The sequence below is a fragment of the Sceloporus occidentalis genome, unplaced genomic scaffold, assembly GCF_023333645.1.
Source record: "Sceloporus occidentalis isolate IW3139 unplaced genomic scaffold, rSceOcc1.0.p SCAF_68, whole genome shotgun sequence".
NCBI classification, from domain to species: domain Eukaryota; kingdom Metazoa; phylum Chordata; class Lepidosauria; order Squamata; family Phrynosomatidae; genus Sceloporus; species Sceloporus occidentalis.
The window spans coordinates 82,054-91,483 of NW_028317048.1; positions in this window are offsets into that span (position 1 = coordinate 82,054).

A 9,430-nucleotide genomic window follows, 5' to 3' on the forward strand; every position below is an offset into this window, starting at 1 on the left:
ACTTTTTGTTTTCTTTGTTACAGATGATGGTTTCCAGATCCACAGAAGCTGAGCAGGTTGTCCACTGTTTATTATGTCTTGCCTACTTCTGCTGGGCTCCAAGTTTAAAGCCCATCACATACTTCGTTTAATGCTTGCTTTGTGGGTCTTACGGTTCAATTGAAAAAGGTCTGATCATCCAGTTCTTTATAAATTGTATTCATAGAATGTGGAATCCCTTGGTTTTGCCATAGGTTTTAATGTTTTTGTTTGAGTCTTGAATATGTCAATAAATGTGGGTAGAAGGGTGGTTCCTACATTCTGTTTCCCAAAAGTCCTTTCTTCTTGCTGCTCAATTTGTTTTTGAGTTGATCTCAAAGTCAATGGAAGCAGCAAATGTCATGTGTTGTTACAGGAAACCTTTGTTTCTTTATTTGATGTTTGCCCAGAAACAAGGAACATTGGATTTCTTCCAAAAGTCCCAATAGTCCTTCCAGAACACCCATTTTTGGCTTACTTGAATTAATTTTTCCCTGTTTCTTCCATAAGTTGGTCCCATAAACAAAATACAGTTCCCCTTTCAACAGAATAAAAGCTATTCTCATTACATTAAATCATAGTTGTTTATATAGCGCCAGCAAATTCCATAGCGCTTTACAATCAGAGTCAGTAGGATAAATTCAAAATCACACACAATAACAAACTGGTACAAAAGTAGAAGAGTGTCCTGCTCTTACAATCGAGCCTGCTTCAAGAGGGCCACGAGGGTCACTGCTTTTAATGTAATTAGTCTGCTATTACAAAATCCCCCTTCTATTCTTTAAGAAAATGGTTGATGCTTGTATGTTATGGGCCCATATGTAACAAAAGCTGGGCAAGGTGAGATGGTCCAAGTTTCTTCTAAATTGCCACCATTCTTTGCTTAACTTTGCTTGTAGCTTGCATGTGCTGAGCTTGTATTTTTCAGTCCTTATTTTTAATTTATTACACCAAGTGAAAAAAAATCATATCCCATCTATTTTATACTACAGTTATTGTATGCATGTATCTGACTATAATGTTGCATTGTGTAATTTCATGTAACAATTGTTTCCTGCATTGGCTCAGTAAAAGGTATTCATTTCAACTAAAGACTCTTAATGAACAGAATTGGCTGTGATTTATGTGCTTGGACTGTGTTGTATTTAACACCCTCAAATGGCAATTTTTTTATTGAAACTGCATGTTTTCAAGCTTAAAACATCCAAATGTGAAAGAAAAAAATCTTAATGTTTCACACGAATAGTGTTATAGTTTTGGGGCGTTTTGTGTACTGGCAGGCTTCCCCACAAGTTATGTGCATGCATTATTTGTACAACTATATATGTAGGGTGGCCCAATAACAAACTTTGCCCAGGGCATCAAAAGATCTAAAGACTTCACTGCAGCGTCATACCCTTCCAGTGAATCGGGAACATTGGCGCTCTTTATTACATTGAGGTTATTCTCTTGGAGCTCACTTTTTGCACCTTCCTGAAAACATGTTGACTTCATACTGAGCTCATTCTGACACTCATTTCTCTCACATTCATAAGCATCTTTTCTGACTGGCAAAAAAACATAGAATTTGACGCCTGATAAGAACCATTCAACCCATCTTGTCTGTTTTTCTTGATCTAGAAATTCAAAACGTAATCAGTCCTCTGTATAGTCTTAGATTCAGGGTAGCTTCATTTCTATCCAATGCATGTTTAAATTGCTTTAATGTACCACATCTGATGAGAGGCTGTTCCATTTACCTACCACCCTCTCAGATCTAAAAGTTATACATTACTAAACCTCTGTAGTTTTAGATTATGACCTCTTGTTCTAATGTTTCTTCTTTTCTTGAAATAAACTTCTCTGTACTTTAATTCCCTCTAAGTATTTAAATGTTTCTATCACCTCTCTCCTCTAAGCTCCTAATAAATATTGGGTTAATACAGGACTCCTTATGGAAATGTGTACTGCATGGTCGGATTAAACGCTTTGCCTTCTGATTGTATTTTTCATGTTCTCATTCAATAAGTCAGAATTTTGACCCCTGTTCTGTTAGTAAAGTGATACAAAAACTACAGTGAGAGTTATGGACCATATTTATCGAGGGAGATTGACAAATGCGGAGGACGTTGCTACTTCTGGATCGATACGCAGAAACATTAATTTCATCCATGGCTATAGTGATTGCTTTTAATGTATTGCAAATTCGATAAATATAGCCCAGACTGTTAGGGCAGCAACTTCCATGGGGCAAGAGGGAGAGCTGCGCAGGAGCCACAATGGGAAGGGTGAGCTTGAGCTGCCTGGTGGGGATGCGCATGAGTCTTCTTCTCTTTACAACAGAAGCTGTCCCAACTCATTTTCTGCGGGTGCCTTTAACGGATTCTTTTTTCTCAGCTGGTCCGAGGAACATTCTTCTTGCCACGAACAGTCACAGAGCATGACTTCTATCTCAGCTAGCCGACAACTTTGCTTAGAACAAGGAAACAGAAGCATTTTTAGCAGAAATATGCTGCTTATCTATTAAAGGATATAGTTAAAATTCGTAACAGTTATGTGACTGTGTGTTTACTGATTGAAAGACATGTCCATGTATCAGTATTAGCTATCTGTCATGTTTCGTGAGCACCAGTCGTTGATATGACACATTAATTAGTTGCGTGAGTGCATGACTTGGGTGTGTTCAGGTAACTGGGAGGCATGTCAGAGAATCAGTGACACGGAAAACATACAAAGTGACATCAGGTCAAAGAGAACGGGGCGCTTAAACTTCTAACCTCGCTGCCGTGCAAAATTACAGGGAGATAATCTAGGAAAGCTTGAGCGAGCTCATCCAGATCTATTTGTTACAGCAATATGTGGTATAATATGTTATATGACATCACATTTATACATATTGAAATAAAAGATATATGTCGGAGGATTTTGATCATAAAACCCAGTGCTGTGTACAGTAATGCGGGGCGGCGATGACCAAACACTGTTTTTATTTCTTTTTGTTCAAAAGAAGTGTCTTTATCTGCAGACCTGGAGGCTGCCATTGCTGTAAGTCACGCGATATCAGGGTGACTTTACCTGCTCAATCCCCACACTGAACCGATTCTTTATGGCATTGTTAACAAAGTCTGCTCCGCCATAGATTTTTATTATTCAGAGTGTCCAGCTGGGTAATTAAGACCAAGTTATTCTTTTGTTTACCACAAGGCAGCGATAAGGAGTCAGGGTGGCTACAAGTGGCTAATACGAAGCTGCCTGAAAACATGATATGATGGAAAGCCTACCACCGTTTTAAAAATGAAAAAAACGACATTTTTGAAAACCTATTTTTAACATGATACTAGTAATTTAAAACTATTGTGTGGGACTTTGAATCAATCTTTACTATGTTTCTAAACATATTCAGTTCAGTTTACATTGTAAAAGAGAGAGAAGGTATCTGTGGTTAAGTGATCTATTGAGTAATACAGAACCTTGAATGTTATCAAAGGTTATAATTCCATGGGCTTCAATTTTACCTGCGATCAAAAGATTCAGTCACAGTAAGTCGCCTTGTCATTGATCCTTTAATGATGCTAATCAGTCCCAATATCATTTAAAAGTGGATCCATTTAGTGAGATGTTGCAGCATTGATCCCAAAGTCTGAACATTTGTTCAAAAATATGCTTAAAAAAAGTAATCCACCTTACATATATGTTTATCATTTTTTAATATTCAATATTTCAAAGAGGAGATTTCACTTTATAGATCAAATAGAAATATTTGGACCCTAATTTGAAAAGGCATCAAATGATTACTTTTAATAAAGTGTTTCGAAATGTAATTGTTGGATCTTCTAGATCAAACTGTAACTGCTCATCGCCTATAGATGTTTTTTTTTATTAATAGACAATTATAGAATAGTGTCCAATTTATTTTTAATGCACATTTCATTTTTATTTTAGTGAAGTATGTTTTTGGGGGTTTCCGATAGCCCTTTCTGTTGTTTGCTGTGCACTTTTAACAAACTCCTCCATGTGCTATAGAAATGCTCATAATTTTAAAGTGTCAAATATGTAAATTTCATTCTTTGATCAAACTTGGTCTGAAAGAAAGTTGGCAGTTCTTGTTTTCAAAGTGTAAAGATGAAACAAATGAATATTCACCGTTGGGGGACTGTATCACCATCAGTGGGATGTTAATATCTCATTAAAAAATGCATCCAGAGCTGTACAGAATAGCAAAAATCCGAAACCGACTTGTCAACTTTAATTTTAATTAGAATAAAAACCCTTCTTTATACTTTTTGTATAGCAGGAATGCTTGTGTGTAATAATTCCTTTTATAGATGTTGAATTAAAAAAAACATTTTTAGTTTATAACTCATAGCCACGGCGGGACTTGCGATGACAAGCTGGCCCTGGCGTTTTAAGGCCAGTGGCCGCCTGATGACATAAGTGGAGCTGACAGCTGGATATGTATAGCCACATGCTACATTTTTATGCACACATCACGTGCGGCCAGGCATATCCACCTGGTGGCCACACACTGGCCCAATGGGCCTTTGCCCTGTGTGCTAGATGTCATGTCCAGTCTTTCCATGGCAATACATAGTCCAGACTCTGTTACTATAATATACTATGTATATTTCGCATGTGTTTTTACCGGACTGAACTCACTTTCACCTTAAAATTAATGTATTTTATTGTAAAAGAACAAAATAAAAAGTCAAATTTAAACGTTATAAACTGCTGTCTTATATGTCTCTCAATAATCTGCACTATAAGCTGTAGTTGATAGACTGAAGACTGACAAATGTAATAAAAATGAATACATTGCTTTCATTTATGTATTTAGTGTTAAAAGGGACAGTCACGTCAATTTTGTCTTTAAATGATTTTTTTTTTTCTGATATAAACAGTGAAAGATGTATTACTACTTTACACTTACATTAACTTCAAAGTGAGAACATTCGAGATAATGATATATGTTATGGTACATAATCCAACATTGCAAAACGGGTTACAAACAAATTGATTCGGGAAAATTGTTACTTTATGAAAAAAACTTGATGGGCTTCCCAGACAGTGAATTACCCATCAGACTTTCATTGGCTTTGTTTTCTTCCTACTCTCTGGTGGATAAGATTAAGAATATCTAAATTTGACAAGCAGAATATGTTCACATTCCCCTTTTAAGGCTGCCAGTCTCAACATCTTCTGGTTGTCGTCGGCTGAGCATACTGCGCTTGTCATATGCAAGGCCTCGTTATTCATGATGTGGCAGGAATGCTGAACAATGAGAAATACCTTCCCTGCCTAATCACCCTCATGCTTTGAATGTTAGAACTGCAAAAGAAGGCACAAGTCAAAAACCTCCCTAACCCAACCTCTTTGAACATCCTCGGGGCTGTCACTGAGAAAACCGGGACGTTACTTGTCAATGACACAGACTTTGAATAGAGATCTGTAATGTATTATTAACCCCGTGCTGCCTCAAAAGTGCTAATGCTGTCATTCTGTCAGTGAGCATGCTTGTATAGCTATGATTTATTAAAAGGCGAGATTTCCATGTTTAAATCCAAATACTAGAAGAACTTCCTTTATGTTGTAGAATACTAATGTTAACTAATATAGTATATATATAAATTTAAATGGATGTGTAAACTTACAAACACATACACAGTTTACCACTGTGCACTGATACTCCCCACACACGTTCATTCTAACACCATACAGTGACATTCCACGCATTGACATTCTAGCATTGTACACTAACACACACTCATTGTAGCACTGCACATTGACACATCTTCTAACACTGCATACTGACACTACCCTCACACAAACACCATACACTGACACATACACAGTCTAACGGATGGGGTTGGAAGAGGTGTGGCCTGGGCATTAAGGGTTGGGGCAAAAACAGATCAGGGGGCCTGTGAGTTTAGTCAGGCCTAGGGCAGCACAAAACCTAAATACATTATTGTTTTTTTTACTGTGCATTATTAAGGATAACTTTTTCCTTACATTTTTATCAACACCTCATCACTTGTGAGAGACGGGTGCATTATTTCCAAAATAAGCTAATAGCCTCAACAAATATAAAGCAAATATAATAGTAATCAAAGGTTAAAATAAAGTTATGATTTTATTTATTATTCCCATGTTTGATTTATTATTCGCACGTCCCGTACATTTCATCTTAAATTTCGGTTTCCTTACTCATACTGTTTGTAATATTATATGGTGATTTATCTAGGATTCGGTTACAGCCCCTTTAATGCATTATGGTTCCCATTAAACAGGCAATCTTTGGTCTTTATTTTGGGATCTAATTTCTTATACTTAATGCGTAAATCTAGTGAATAGACAGCTTTTATTGAATTGGCCGTCAGGTGCAGCTTTGGTATGGGTTACAAGCCCTTAGATGCCCTCACCTGCTCTGAAGTTGTTGGTGTGTGTTTACGTTCCCTAAATACTGACAAAGAAATGATATTGTAACTAGTTTTAATAAATAAAGGATACTAGAATTGATTATTTTCATTCTGTCATATCAACTACTCCAGAAACCTGTAGTAAATTTCTGAGGTATGAAAGGTGCTGTTCCACTTAGACAATAACATAAATGGCATTCTGTAGCATGTCAAGCAAATAAACCTTAAAGTTTACCTTTAAGCGCGCAAATACCACACAGAAACCTTTGTGACGCTTTTATAGTTTCTACTGCAATAAAGTATTAATCTTATGTGACATGATGATAAGGCCTGCCGGTGTAGAGTTGAGGCCTGTGGGCAATATTAGCGCATATGCTGTTTTATGGTTTATCTGCATCTTGTTAAGAGGACCCTTTTGCTAAATTTTGTAAGATAACTTTTGGTTACAAAGCTGTTGGTGGTAAAACTTGTGTCGAAATAGCAACAGGTTGCCAAGGTAGTTAGGGACATGTTATATATATTTAATTGTTATGTTTCATTAAGATATGATGTGTCACAGTGGTTAATTATGCTTCAATAAAACCCTGTGAACCCATTCCAAAAGTTGTGTATATATGTAGACCATGTAGGCGACGGCACAACATATAAAACAGTTTAGACTCTCAAATTAAGGTTTAAAATGAGATGATTGTGCTAAACAAACAGAATAAAAGTAGAAAATACAATTTTGCACCTACTTTTGAAGGCTGCAACATCATTTGTTATTGACAGGGGAGGAAGCATTAGATTGGGGGGGCACCTGTGACATCACACATCACGTGGCACTAGGGAGCAGGTTTTTTTTTTCTAGAATGCCACTTAGTTGATCTCATACTAAATTAGCTGACACCATGTTTGCCTGCACTACTATGAGGTTAGTGGTGGTCCTCAGGCAGATTATCAATTAATGTACAGCCCCCCCAAAGCTCAGGGCCCCCTAGGCATATGTATAGTGTGTCTAATGGGTAATCTACCTATGTTTTTAGAATTATTTATTTTTAAGTAGTGCTGACAAGAACCTCAACATTCATTTGCAGGGAGATTTATTTATTAGACAATGTTGCAGTAAGGGATGTTATTTATACAATTTACTAAGCGTTGTAACTGATATTTCAATGTGAATGACATTGTTAAACTATACATTTGCAAGCAGGGAAGGAAGGAAATGAATTAAATTAACTGAAAATTGGATGCTGATTATTGGGTTTTGGTGAAGATGGATAAGTCTCGATTTGGACTTGGGCCTTTTAAAATATACAGTAAAAAGCCCTGGGGTATGTATAACAATCCATATTGCACTTCATTAAGGACAATAAATGTCAATGTGGATGTCAGATGCAGTAAATGAACAGGTGACAACACGTCACCCTTTACCTTTCTGCAGATGCTGAAAACTCCAAAAACACATTTCAATGAAGGCAGTAAAAAGGGTGCTTTTAAAAATGGACACTCTATGATAAATGTGCGTCTTTTCTCGCCATATAATAATCACTCTTTGAAGTTCGGCAATTATGAAAAAATCAATACTTGTCGTTGGTATCGTTTCAAAATGTTCTGTGTAGTTATCATTTCCTCCAACCACTCGTAGCACTGAAATGTAAGAATGTCTGCAGGAGCCAGAAATACAATTGATGGTTTTATTACTTTAGAAAAGGAAGGCATTAGTACTCTTGTGTATTTATACGTAGGGGAAAGCCAGTTTGAAAACATTTTCTCAAAGTTATTTTGACAGTTTTTAAATAAGCATTGTTGCTAATTTTTTAAATAACTATAAAAATGCAATGGTGGTGTAGCCTGGCTGCCAACCTATGTGTGAAAATTGACATGCTGTGTTGAGTTTATGCTATACGCTTATGTACTCCTCTCTACCAAAAGAATAGCTACTGGGCATGAGCTGAGGAGCCAGGCAGTGTGCCCAAACCAATGCATTTTGACCATCTTCTGTATGATTTTAAATTATACACAAGTACATTATATTATTTTTGCTATAACATATTCAAATGTCAACATGTTATTGGGTTTATTTGGACACAAGGAAGTGAAATGAATGGAGAACCTTGCCCTCAAGTCTACCAAATTTGTTTGCAAAAAGTACCTGTAAAGACTTGGGAATGTTTGTGTGCCCCGTTCATAGAAAAATGATCAGGAAAATGATATGAAAAATAAGTGCAAAGAAGCTGGGTGATGGGCCAATGGTAAGGGTGATTGTGTAGGTCACGTGGTGATAAGAAAGGATTATAATCGACTAGATTCTAAGATCCCAAGAGCAGGGCCCTCTTCTCCTTTGCACCAGTTTGTTATTGTGTGTGTTTGTGTTTCTAAATTGTTCTTCTGACTGTAACAGCGCTGCAGAATCTGCCAGCGCTTTATACGTAAATGTAATGTAATAATGAAATGGCCATTACAGACCTACACACGTATGACCCAAAGAAGCTGCCATATGTGCAGAGCCAGATGCCAGAAGGCAGGGCTGATGACTTCACCGGGTGGGTAAAAAAATGGACTGGAAGTGGGCTGCGCAAGGTAGAGCATGGACAGTTTTACACATTTTCTATCACCCCACAATCTAAATGACCAGCAATTAACAACCATAACACAGCTTCCTGATGTATCCTTCAAGTTCAAAGGAAATATTAGGGGTCAAGGTAATAAACTGGAATAACTGTTAAAAGAGATGTGATCATTGCATCATACAAAAGTTTGCAATATCGCAGGTAAACTCTGTTCTGTCTTTAATCTTCTCTGAGTAACAGCTGATATTAAGGTTTAAACCATAGAACAACAATATTGTTCCAAAGCTTAGAAATATGGATATCACCCTCCACTAAATGGAAAATCAACATTTTATGTTTTAAGGTGTTTTTTTCAAAATATCATATTATCTGTCTCTTGTCCTTAGATTGTAACCTCACAAGGGGCCCTTAAAGCCTTGTGTAAAAGTACCATAAGGCTAGATTGCAAGCTCACGGGCAACAGTC